The sequence below is a fragment of the Chlorocebus sabaeus genome, chromosome 20 (assembly GCF_047675955.1).
Source record: "Chlorocebus sabaeus isolate Y175 chromosome 20, mChlSab1.0.hap1, whole genome shotgun sequence".
Classification (NCBI taxonomy): domain Eukaryota; kingdom Metazoa; phylum Chordata; class Mammalia; order Primates; family Cercopithecidae; genus Chlorocebus; species Chlorocebus sabaeus.
The window spans coordinates 3,865,380-3,879,206 of NC_132923.1; the positions used below are offsets into that span (position 1 = coordinate 3,865,380).

Genomic DNA, 13,827 nt, shown 5'->3' on the forward strand with positions numbered 1-13,827 from the left:
GCATGATCATCCCACTGCCATCACCACTCAGGCTCAAAGACTAGCTCACCTGGCATTTCAGTTCCTACCCAAACTTCACCACAGCCTCTACTAACTACTACACCATAAGGCACTGAGGAAATCACAAACACCACTGACACTGTACTGCTAAATCAATCATAGAGACACTACACCACTGTATGCATCCACAATCAAAGCCACAGTGCCCTAACCAACCAATGCCATAGATATATCTTCAGAAAAATTTCCACCCCCATAAGAACAAATTCAAAAAATTGGAAAAAGCAACTGTTGCACCAGATATGCAAATATCAATAGAAAAACTCGGGAAACATGAAAAGTAATACAGCACCTCTGAAGGAACATAAAAATTCTCCAGTAAGAGATACCAATCAAAAAGAAATTTGCCAAATCCCCAAAAAAGAATTTAAAATATTGATACTCAAGAATCTCAGTGACATAAAAGAGATTACTGAAAACAATATTAAAAAATCTGAAAAAAAATCAGGATGTGAATTTAAAAAATACTGAAGTCATAGATACCATAAAAGAGAACCTAACAGAAATTCTAAAATTGAAGAATTCATTACATAAAATACAAAATACATTTGAAATCTTCAACAATAGACTAGATCAAGCAGACAAAAAAATCTCAAAACTTAAAGATGGGCCTTTTGAAATAACTCAGGCAAAAATTTTTTAAAAGAATAAGAATTTACAAAGCCTATCTGACATATGGTACACCAGAAAGTGACCACGTATTCAAATTTATGGTATCACAGAAGACCAGAAAAAAACTAAAGGTTTAGTAAACCTATTTAATGAAATAATAGATTAAAAACTTCCCAAGTCTAGCAAGAGATTTGGGAACTTCAAGATACAGGAGTTTCAAAGATTCACAAATAGATACAATTTAAGAAGGTCTCCATGGCACATTATATTCAAAGTGTCAAAAGTCAAAGAAAAAGACAAAATTCTAAGAACAGCAAGAGAAAAGCATCTAGTCACTTATAAAGGAACTTTGATCAGACTAACAGCATAGTTCTCAGCAGAAACCATACAGACCAAAAGATAATAGTATGATGTATTCAAAGTGCTGAAAAAGAAAAAAACCCTACTAGCTAAGGATTTTATACCTAACAAAGTTATCCTTCATATATAAAGGAGAAATAAAGTCCTCTCCTAATAAGCAAATGTATCACCTTTAGACTGAGCCTACAAGAAATACTTAAGGGAGTCCTATGTCTGGAAGCAAAAGAAAGACAACTACTATCACTAAAATATATGAAAATGTAAAAACCACTGGTTTAGCAAACAAACAAGGAAAATACTCAACTATTACCACTGCAAAATTCCAGCAAACCACAATAATAAACAATAAGAGAGAAAGAAAGAAACAAAGAATATACAAAACAACCAGAAATCCCATTTTATTAATTGTAATAAAATTACAGAAATATGCCCTCACCTGTCCATAATAAACTTAAACGTAAATACATTGAACCTCCCACTTAAAAGATACAGACTAGCTGAGTAGAATCAACAATATAACCCAACTACATACTGCCTAAGAAAATTATCTTACCAGGAGAGATGCATATAGACTGAAAGTAAGGGAATAGCAAAATATACTCTATGGCAAATGGAAACCAAAGTGAGCAGGAAAAAACTATACTTATATCAGATAAAACAGACTTTAAGTCAAAAACAGTAAAAAGAGACAAAGAAGGTCATTTGTAATAAAAAAGATAAATTCAGCAATGGGATATAAAAATTATAAACATATATGCACCCAACATCACAGCATCCATATATAAAAATATTATTACATCTAAAGAGAGAGAGAGAGTCCGATACAAGAGTAGTTGGAGACTTCAAAACCCTGCTTTCATCATTAGATAGATCATCCAGAAGGAAAAGTAAAAACAGAAAATGAATTTAAGTTGCATATTTGACCAAATGAACTTAAAAGGTATTTACAAAACATTTCATCCAATGGCTGCAGAATACACATTCTTTTCATCAGCACAAGAAACATTCGCCAAAATAGATCATATGTTAAGACACAAAACAAGTCTCAACAAATTGAAAAATACTGAAATCATATCAAATGTCTTCTAAGACTACAGTGGAATAAAACTAGAAATCAAGAGGAACTTTGGAAACTGTACAAATACATGGAATTTAAACAACATGCTCCTTGTGTTAGTCTGTTCTCACACTGCTAATAAAGGCGTACCTGAGACTAGGTAATTTATAAAGAAAAAGAGGTTTAATGGACTCACAATTCCATGTGACTGGGAGGCCTCACAATCATGACAGAAAGTGAAAGTCATGTCTTATATGGCAGCAAGCAAGAGAGAAAACTTGTGCAGGCAAACTCCCATTTATAAAACCGTCAGATCTCATGAGACTTATTCACTGTCACAAGAACAACATGGGAAAGGCCCATCCCCATGATTCAATTACCTCCCACTGGGTTTCTCCCATGACACATGGGAATTATGGGAGCTATCATTTAAGCTAAGATTTGGGTGGGGTCAGAGTCAAACCATATCATTCTGCCCCTGAGCCCTCTCAAATATCATGTCCTCACATTTCAAAACCAATCATGCCTTCCCAACAGCTCCACAAAGTTTTAACTCATTTCAGCATTAACTCAAAAGTCCACATTTTAAAATCTCATCTGAGACAAGCCAAGTCCCTTCTGCCTATGAGCCTGTAAAATCAAAAGCAAGTTAGTTACTTCCTAGATACAATGGGGTTGCAAGCATTGGGTAAATACACTCATTCTAAATGGGAGAAATTGGCCAAAATGAAGGAGCTACAGGCCCCATGCAAGTCTGAAATCCCATGGGGCAGTCAAATCTTAAAGCTCCAAAACAATCTCCTTTGACCCTATGTCACACATCCACATCACACTAATGCAAGAGGTGGGTTTCCATGATCTTAGGCAGCTCCCCACCCTGTGGCTTTGCAGGGTACAGCCTCCCTTCCAGCTGCTTTCACGTGCTGGTGTTGAGGGTCTGTGACTTTTGCAGGTGCTCAGTGCAAACCGTTGGTAGAACTACCATTCTGAGGTCTGGAGGACAGTGTCCCTCTTCTCTTACTTCCGCTAGGCAGTGCCCCAGTGAGGACTCTGTGGGGGGGCTTCAACCACACATTTTCCTTCCACACTGCCCTAGCAAAGGTTCTCTGTGAAGGCTCCACCCCTGTGGCAAACTTCTGCCTGGATATCCAGGTGTTTCCATACATCCTCTGAAATCTAGGCAGAGGTTCCCAAGCCCCAATTCTTGATTTCTGTTCACCCACAGGCTCAACACCACATGCAAGCTGTCAAGGCATGGGGCTTGCACCCTCTGAAGCTATGACCTGAGCTGTACCTTGGTCCCTTTTAGCCATGGCTAGGGTGGCTGGGACTCAGGACACTAAGTCCCTAGGCTGTGCATAGCAGGAGGCCCTGGACCTGGCCTGGGAAACCTTTTTCCTCCTAGTCCTCCTGGTCTGTGGTGGGATGGGCTGCTGCAAAGGTCTCTAACATGCCCTGGAGACATATTCCCCATTGTCTTGGCAATCAACATTTGGCTCCTTGTTACTTATGAAAACTTCACTGGGTGGCTTGAATTTCTCCTCAGAAAATGGGAGTTTCTTTTCTATTGCATTGTCAGGCTGCAAATTTTCTGAACTTTTATACTGTTTCCCTTTTAAAACTAAATGCTTTTAACAGTACCTAAGTCACCTCTTGAATGCTTTGCTGCTTAGCAATTTCTTCCACCAGATACCCTAAATCATATCCCTCAAGTTCAAAGTTCCACAAATCTCTGGGGCAGCGGCAAAATGATGCAAGTATCTTTGCTAAAATATAACAAGAATCACCTTTACTCCAGTTCCCAACAGATTTCTCATCTCCATCTGAGACCACCACAGCCTGGATTTCATTGTCCATATCATTATAAGCATTTTGATCAAAGCCAGTCAATAAGTTTCTAGGTAGTTCCAAACTTTCCCACATTTTTCTGTCGTCTTCTGAGGCCTCCAAACTGTTCCAACCTCTGCCTGTTACCCAGTTCCAAAGTTGCTTTTACATTTTGGGGTTTCTATACAACAGCACCCTACTCCTGGTACCAATTTACTGTTAGTCTTTTCTTGCACTGCTAATAAAGATTACCTGAGACTGGTTAATTATAAAGAAAAAGAAGTTTAATGGACTCACAATTCCACGTGGCTGAGGAGGCCTCACAATCATGGTAGAAAGTGAAAGGCATGTCTTACATGACAGCAGACAAGAGAGAAAACTTGTGCAGGACAACTCCCACTTATAAAAACATCAGATCTTATGAGACTTATTCACTATTATGAGAACAGTATGGGAAAGATCTGCCCCCATGATTCAGTTACTTACCACCGTGTTTCTCCCATGACATGTGGGAATTATCGGAGCTACAATTTAAGATGAGATTTGCGTGTGGTCAGAGTCAAACCATATCACTCCTCAAAGGCCATTTGATCAAGAAAGGAATTATGGAGGAAATCAAATTTATTGAAACAAATAAAATGGAAACACAACATAGCAAGACTTGTGGGAGAAAGCAAATGCAGTGCTCAGAGGGAATTTTATAGAAATAAACACATATAGAAAAAAGTAGAAATATTTTAAATAAACAATCTAATGATTTACCTCAATGAACTAGAAAAGCAAGAACAAAGCAAAATCAAAATTAGTAGAAGAAATAATAGAGATCAAAGCAGAACTAAGTGAAATAGACTTAAAAAAAAACAATGAAAGGAAATGATTTTTAATAGATAAATACAATCAATAAACTGCTAGGTGGAATAACCAAAAGAAAAAGAGAGGACTCACATAAGTAAAATCAGAAATGAAAAAGGAGACATTACAACTGATACCACAGAATTAGAAAAGATTATCAGAGACTATTATGAGCAATACACACTAACAAAATAGAAAATCTAAAGGAAATTAATAAATTCTAGACTGATATCACCTACCAAGCCTGAATCAGAAAGAAATAAAAACTTGAACATACCAATAATGATAAATGAGATTGAATCAGTAATAACAGGCCTCCCAACAAAGAAAATCCCAGACCTGGATGACTTCATTGAAAAGTACCACCAAACTTTCAAAAAAGAGCTAACATCAATTTTCCTCAAATTATTTCAAAAAATCTAAAGGGGAAAATTTTCCCTAACTCATTGTATGAGGCAGCATTACCCTAATGCTAAAACCAGACAAGAATGCAACAAAAAAGAAAACTACAGTAAAATGCTCCTGATAAACACAGATACAAAAATTCTCAACAAAATACTAGCAAACCAAAACAAACAACACGTCAAAATAATAATAATAATAATAATAATAATAATAATAATGCACCAGGATTAAGTGGGATTTATACCAGGGATGCAAGAATTGTTCAACATATGCAAATCAATAAACATGATACATCACATCAACATAATGGACAAATACCATATGATCATCTCAATAGATGAAGAAAAATCATTTTGCAATTTTCCTCCATGATAAAAAGTCTCAAGAAAGTAGGCAAAGAAAGATCATACCTGAATATAATACAGGTCACTTATGACAAACCCACAGCTAACATTGTACTGAATGGGGAAAACTTGAAAGCCTTTACTCTAAGAACTGGAACAAGACAAGGATTCTCCCTTTCACCATTCTTATTTGACGTAGTACTAGAAGTCCTAGCCAGAGCAATCAAACAAGAGAAAATTAAGGTATTCAAACTGGATAAGAATAAGTCAAATTGTCCCTCTTTGCTGATGATATACTCTTACATCTAGAAAAAAACCAAAGATTCTACCAAAAAAACTCTTAAATCTATAAATAAATTTAGTGAAGTTGTAAGATACAAAATCAACACACAAAAATCAATGGCATTTTTATATGTGAATAATAACCTAGTGAATAAAGAAATAAAGAAGGCAATCCCATTTACAGTAACTGAAAAAAAAAAAAACTAGGAATAAATTTAACCAAGGAGGTGAAAGAACTGTGCAAGAAAAACTATAAAACATTGATGAAAGAAATTTAAGAGTAGACAACAAATGAAAATGAAAAGATGTTTCATGTTCATAAATTAAACAATTATCATTAAATAATCACACTAATATTTTCATGTTCTTAAAATAATTAATATCATTAACATAATATCACTAAAATTGAATATTAGTCATTAAAAAATAATTACCATATTCATATCATTAGAATTACCATATTGCCCAAAGTGATCTATAGATTCAATGCAATCTCCATTCAAATATCAATGTCATTTTTCATAGAATTAGTAAAAGCAATCCAAAAATTTGTATAGAACCAAAAAAGAGCTTGAATAGCCACAGCAATCATGAGCAAAAACAACAAAGCTCGAGGCATCACCTGACCTGACTTCAAAATGTGTTACAAGGCTATCATAACCAAAATAGCATGGTATTAGTATAAAAACAGGCACACAGACCAGTGAAACAGAATAGATAATTCAGAAATACATTCATTTATTCAAAGTCAACTGGTTTTAGACACAGGCATTAAGAACATACACTGGGAAAAGGATACCTTCTTCAATAAGTGGTACTGGGAAAATTGGATGTCCACATGCAGAAGAATGTTTGCCAGTCTGGATAAAGAGTTGATTTTTTTATATGGTGAGAGATAGAAGCCCACTTTTATTCTTCTGCACGTGGACATCCAATTTTCCCAGTACCACTTATTGAAGAAGGTATCCTTTTCCCAGTGTATGTTCTTAATGCCTGTGTCTAAAACCAGTTGACTTTGAATAAATGAATGTATTTCTGAATTATCTATTCTGTTTCACTGGTCTGTGTGCCTGTTTTTATACTAATACCATGCTATTTTGGTTATGATAGCCTTGTAACACATTTTGAAGTCAGGTCAGGTGATGCCTCGAGCTTTGTTGTTTTTGCTCATGATTGCTGTGGCTATTCAAGCTCTTTTTTGGTTCTATACAAATTTTTGGATTGCTTTTACTAATTCTATGAAAAATGACATTGATATTTGAATGGAGATTGCATTGAATCTATAGATCACTTTGGGCAATATGGTAATTCTAATGATATGAATATGGTAATTATTTTTTAATGACTAATATTCAATTTTAGTGATATTATGTTAATGATATTAATTATTTTAAGAACATGAAAATATTAGTGTGATTATTTAATGATAATTGTTTAATTTATGAACATGAAACATCTTTTCATTTTCATTTGTTGTCTACTCTTAAATTTCTTTCATCAATGTTTTATAGTTTTTCTTGCACAGTTCTTTCACCTCCTTGGTTAAATTTATTCCTAGTTTTTTTTTTTTTTCAGTTACTGTAAATGGGATTGCCTTCTTTATTTCTTTATTCACTAGGTTATTATTCACATATAAAAATGCCATTGATTTTTGTGTGTTGATTTTGTATCTTACAACTTCACTAAATTTATTTATAGATTTAAGAATTTTTTTGGTAGAATCTTTGGTTTTTTCTAGATGTAAGAGTATATCATCAGCAAAGAGGGACAATTGGAAACCATCATTCTCAGCAAACTATCACAAGAACAGAAAACCAAACACCGCATGTTCTCACTCATAGGCGGGAACTGAACAATGAGATCACTTGGACTCGGGAAGGGGAACATCACACACCGGGGCCTATCATGGGGAGGGGGGAGGGGGGAGGGATTGCATTGGGAGTTATACCTGATGTAAATGACGAGTTGATGGGTGCAGCACACCAACATGGCACAAGTATACATATGTAGCAAACCTGCACGTTGTGCACATGTACCCTACAACTTGAAGTTTGATAATAATAAATAAATTTAAAAAAAAAATAAAAAAAAAAAAAAAGAAAAGAAAAAAAAAATCAACTCAAGGTGGATCAAAGATTTGAATGTAAGACCCAAAACTATGAAATAACCAGAAGAAAATGTAGGGAAAACACTTCGGAATATTAGTGTAGGCTAAGATAATAATTTTGTAAGATGTATGTATGGTGAAGATCTCAAAAGCATAGATAGAAACAAACAGATAAATTGAACTCTATTAAACTAAATAGCTTCTTCACAGCAAAGGAAACAAGAGTTAAGAAACAACACATTGAATGGGAGTATATATTTGCAAACTATTCATCCCATAAGGGACTAATATCCAGAATATACAAGGAACTCACCTCAACAGTAAAAATAAAAATTGAATTAAAAAGTGGGCAAAGGACAAGAATAGACATTTTTCAAAAGAAGATATACAAATGACCAACCATATATGAAAAAATGCTTAATATCACTAATCATCAGGGAAATTCAAATCAAAACCACGATGAGATATACCCTCTTACTCTAATTAGAATGGCTATTAATAAAAATAATAAATAACAGATGCAAAGAAAAGGGAACTCTTATACAATATTGGTGGGAATGTCAATTAGTACAGTTGCTATAGAAAACAGTATGACATTTCTCAAAAGCTAAAAATAGAGCTGCCATATGATCCAGCAATTTTGCTGTTGGGTGTATGTTCACAAGAAAGGAAATCAATATATTGAGGAGATGTCTACATTTTCATGTTTATTGCAACACTTCAAAATAGCTAAGATGTGGAATTCACCTAAGTGTCCATCAACTGACAAATATACAAAGTAAATGTGGTATATAAACGTAACGGAATACTGTTCGACCATAAAAAGAATGAAATCTCATCATTTGAAGCAACATGGATGGAAGTGGATGTCATTAAGTGAAGTAAGTCGGACACAAAAATGAAAATTTTACATGTTCTGACTCATATGTGGGAGCTATAAAAGTTGATCTCATTGAGGTAGAGAACAGAATGGTAGATACTAAAGCCTAGGAAGGGTGTGTGGGTAGGAGGGGGGTGATGAAGAGAGGTTGGTCAATGGTTACAAACATACAGTTAGAAGTTATAAATTCTCATGGTCCACAGCAGGTTAGGGTGACTGCAGCTAGTAACAACATATTGTAAATGTCAAAGTAGCTGGAAGAGAGGACTTGAAATGTTTCCAACATATAGAAACGATAAATACTCAAGGTGATAGACACCCTAAACACCCTGATTTGATCATTATACTTTCTCTGCATGTAACGAATACTCACATGTACCCCATAAATATGTAAAATATTATGTGTCAATTTAAAAACCTAAAAAACTCATTGAAATAAGTATGAGCTATATATACATTTAAGAAAGGTTAATAAAAACAAGTAATATAGTTTTTTAAAAATTGGAAAAGCTGTCTCCAACATTTGAGCCATAAAAATAATGGAGAGACTTTCTCATTATGGATAGATTAGAGATAGATAATACATGTAAAGTTAAGTGGTTATTTATCTTTATGGAAATGTATAGGTAGACTCCTCAAAGTTTGTGAAGATATAAAATTAATGGAAATGAATGACCAAAATCTCTTTGCAGCTGGTAGGAAGAGGCAGGTAAGTCTCGGTGAGAAATTGCAAAATAATGTATTAGCAAAAGAGAGTATGGAGTATACTTAAAGCACAATGTTCTGACTTACTAATTAAAAAGAAAGGGGAATTTGATGCCACAACAGGCTATTCCCAAGTATACAGGCCTAAAAAGTTAAAAACAAAACGGAGATGGGTTTAATTGGGGAGCAGTCAAAAGAAAAGAATCCTCACACATGCAGCTTCATGCAGCGCAGGTGAATTCCTCATTCACACTACTCCAGAAGATTCCGAGAATAGCTGGGGAAATACCCTGGTGAGAGTCGCAAGAGCTCCAGTATGCAAGTAGCCTGATAAGAGGAGACTCTGAAGTCTGCAGTAAAAGAAGCAGAGAAGGGATGTGATTCATTTAAATACGTTTATGAATGGAGTGCACAGAGCTAATATAGGCTCATTCAACTCACACAATACTAGGAAGTACATGGTGACATATCAAATTCATCATCTGTGTTTTGGAAAATCCCACACACCAAGGTGGTTTTCAATCCCAGGGTCACAACTTGGTTTCTCTTTCTTCCTTATAGCAGCTCCCAAGGACTCAGCCTCTTTAACGTTGCTATGAAGCACATAGTCCTAGACCTATTCAGAACCACTCTTTTATTCCCTAAACATGACATAATCTTCCCTAATCATGATAATGATAATTATGGCCAACATTTTTTGGGATGTTGCTATGTGTCAGTCACTCGGCTCAATGATTTATGCATTAACTTATTTGAGCCTCACAATATTCTTATGAGTTAAGTACTAACATTATCCATTTTATAGAGGAGGACCTTGTGTTACAGACAGGTTTAGACCTTGCCCAAGGTGGAATGAGAATTCATCGTCAGGCCTTCTGTTTCCAGGTCCTCCATGTGTAACCACTGAGCTACAGTGATTCTCATGCTGCTTCATCTGGATCTTAGAAATGCTGGGCCCTCTTACTTGATGCTGCCTGCAACATATGCCTTATTCATTTTTCCTTTACTATCTTGGATAATACTTCCTTTATAGTATTCTCTGACCCTAAGACTGAGTCAGGAACCCTTCTTCATGTTTCCATAGCATCCTACACTAAGCTCTATCATAGCACCCCTTGCTCTCTACATTGTTACTCCCATTTACATTCATCTTCTGTTGATATTGTGAGTTATTTAACATCAGGGACTCTTTCCAATTCTTTATTCACTCAGTAAATAATTACTGGGAAACTAAAATGTACTAGCCATTGAATTCATAGACCTTGACAAATAGTATGGGAATAAGAAATATTTGATGAATAAATAAATAAATTAATGCTCTTCTTTGGGATACTTCTCCCTTTAGGAATAGTTGTGAATTTTGTCACAGATCTCGCCAAGAAATATAAGAATTAACTGCATAACCACATTGAATAGGTTCTAAAATTGATTGTATTCATGCACAGTTGCTGTAATTATTGCCCTTTGTCTTTGCCTTCCAATTCTTTCTAACATCATCATTGGAAGTCTTCCTGCTTAAACACACCTCCTTTAATATCTCTGCTGATGGAATGCTTCAGACTTTGTGTACACTTACAGCCTACCATCTAGCATTCCCTAGGTGCCACTTTTCTAAGCACTTTGAGATATTAATGGATTTAATCCTCACAATAACTCTGTAAAGAAGGTGCTATCATTAAGCCCATTTTAGAGATAAAGCAATTGAGACACAGACAAGTTAAATAACTTGCCCACAGTTACATAGTTAGGACCTGGCAGAAACAAAATTAAATTCGGGGCAGTGTGGCTTCAGAGTGCATACTGTTCCCATTACACTCTATTTCCTCTTTGAGGCATAACAATGGAAAATTGCATTTTGACACATTTTTTGTGAGAGATCACTTGGTAAAAATTTTATGGAGAGAAACATGGCACTCTATCAAAGTTGAAGATGCTCATAACCTTAGACTTTGCATTTTTTCACTACCTGTTACTCACTTACGTGTGAAATGACATGTTACAAAGTTTTCTATTGCAGAAATGTTTGTTATGGTGACAACTGGAAAAGAAGACCAAAACATTGACCTCTATTTCTGAAAACATGGCCAATATGATAGTTTGAATGTCTCTCCCATAGCCTGGCTTTGCACTAGTCATCTAAAGGAGCAGAGCTAAGGAAAGTAATGCCCAGGACTCCAGATATTTGGGAAGAATGCTTGATCTGGGACCCTCCCAGGGCAGCCTTTCCTGGCAATTCATACTGACGGAAATGAAAGGATCACCCCAGATATTTATCAGCCTTCACTATCTCTGCCTCCTCATTGTGTCATCAAAGATTCAGATGGAGGGTAAGTACAGAGGAAACTGAAGTGCCTGGCCCATTCAACGTTTTCTTCCTCTCGGACCTGGACCCACCTCTTTAATGGTGAAGTGGGATAGCTGTTTTCGTAATTTCATTGTTCACATTATGTTGAAATTTTCCTTCCCTTTGATCTCTGCCCTTAATCCAGTAGGTCATTAGAAGTTTCTTAGTTTATTTCTAAGAGTGCTGAGCTCTTGATCAGTAGAGGAGCAAAGATAACCTCTGTGCCTGGAACATTACCCAAGGAATCCAAAAAACTGTTGCTGCTTAGACCACTGTGTAATCTGTTACATAGTTGGAGCCTCACCTCTGTCTTTCCTTTGTCCATTTCCTTCAGATTTAGACATTCTTCAGTGCCAAGGTCAAAGTCCACTGCTGTGACTGAGCTCTTCTTTGAAGGTTTCTCCAGTTTCATGTGACAGCACAGACTTGTCTTCTTTGTTGTCTTTCTAACTTTGTACCTGCTGACTCTCTCTGGCAATGTGATAATTGTGACCATTATTCGTCTGGACAATCACATCCACACCCCCATGTACTTCTTCCTGAGCATTGCTGTCTATCTCTGAGACCTGCTGCATAGTGGCCATTATTCCCCCTATGCTTTCTCTTGAATCCTCACTAGCTTATTGTCATGCAAGGCTGTGTCACTCAGCTCTTCTATCTGACTTTTGACATCAACAACTGCTTTCTGCTCATAGCCATGGGATATGATTGCTATGTGGCCATCTGCAACCCCCTACAGTGTTCATAGGTAAGAAGGCTTGTGTCTGGCTGGGATCTGGGTCACTGAGGATTGGCCCGGGCATGGCCATTGTCCAAGTAACATCCATGTTTGGCCTGCCCTTTTGTGATACCTTTGTCATCTCCCACTTATTCTGTGATGTGACACCCCTGCTGAATCTGGCCTGCACAGACACCACTGTCAATGAGATCGTCAACTTTGTTGTCAGTGTCTGTGTCCTTGTCCTACATATGGGCCTGATCTTTATCTCCTATGACCTCATCATCTGCACCATCCTTAAGATTGCTTCAACTGAGGGTAGGAAGAAGGCCTTTGCCACCTGCACCTCCCGCCTCATAGTGGTCATCAGCCACTATGGCTGTATTTCCATCGTCTACCTGAAGCTTAAGTCCCAGAGTTTTCTGGGGAAGAACAGACTCATCTCAGTGACCTACACCATTGTCACTCCCCTGCTGAACTCTGTCATGTGCAGCCTGAGGAACAGGAGCTCAAAGATGCTCTGTGCAGAGCCATGAAGAAGAAACTGTTCAGTGTGTCAAGATTGTGGTGGCCTCCCTTCGTGTGCTTACTTCTCCAAAGTTTTGGCAGTCAGGAATATTGTGATTCTTCACAATCCAGGGAGCCTCCTATGGGGCCTGCTCCTGGAATGTCATCACAGGACATGTCTTTCTCAGATTAGCAGTCATATTCCCATGAAACCAGGTAAAAGGGCCTGTGAGTTTCACCAGTTCTTACTCCTGCCAAATGACACAAAAATGGAAGATTCATGTTGGACACCTTGTAAAAAGCTTCAGATATGTTATTCTATTTTGAAGCTAGGGAACCTTCAGAGGGGAAAATGGAATGTGTTAATTTAGTTGTTTTTTATGCAATTTCCCCCTTAGATCCACCTTTTTTCCTTATGTCTTTATTTGTTCACAAACTTTAGTATAAGTTTACTAGTTCCTCTTTCAGTGGTGTGGGCATCACCCTCACCCCATGGAGCCCATGGTGAGCAATGAGTATATGCTATTTCTCCTCGATAGTGCTACCTCATGTTTTGCACCACCATTATCATAGGATATAAAGACGAGGAATTGATATCACACTGACAACAAAGTTCTATATGCTTGTACATCACTTTATAATTTATAAGGAACTTTCACACATAGGATGTCACTTGATCCTTAATGAACCCTATAGAGTAAGCTGGGAAACAATTATGTTATTGTCCCTATTTTAGACCTGAAAATACTAAAGCACATATAGATAGA

At 36.6% G+C, this 13,827-nt stretch overlaps 1 pseudogene; it reads left to right on the plus strand.

Moving 5' to 3' along the window:
- Nucleotides 1-9,660: 9,660 nt before the first annotated feature.
- Nucleotides 9,661-13,471, plus strand: LOC103225864 (olfactory receptor 10J3-like; annotated as a pseudogene).
- Nucleotides 13,472-13,827: the final 356 nt, after the last annotated feature.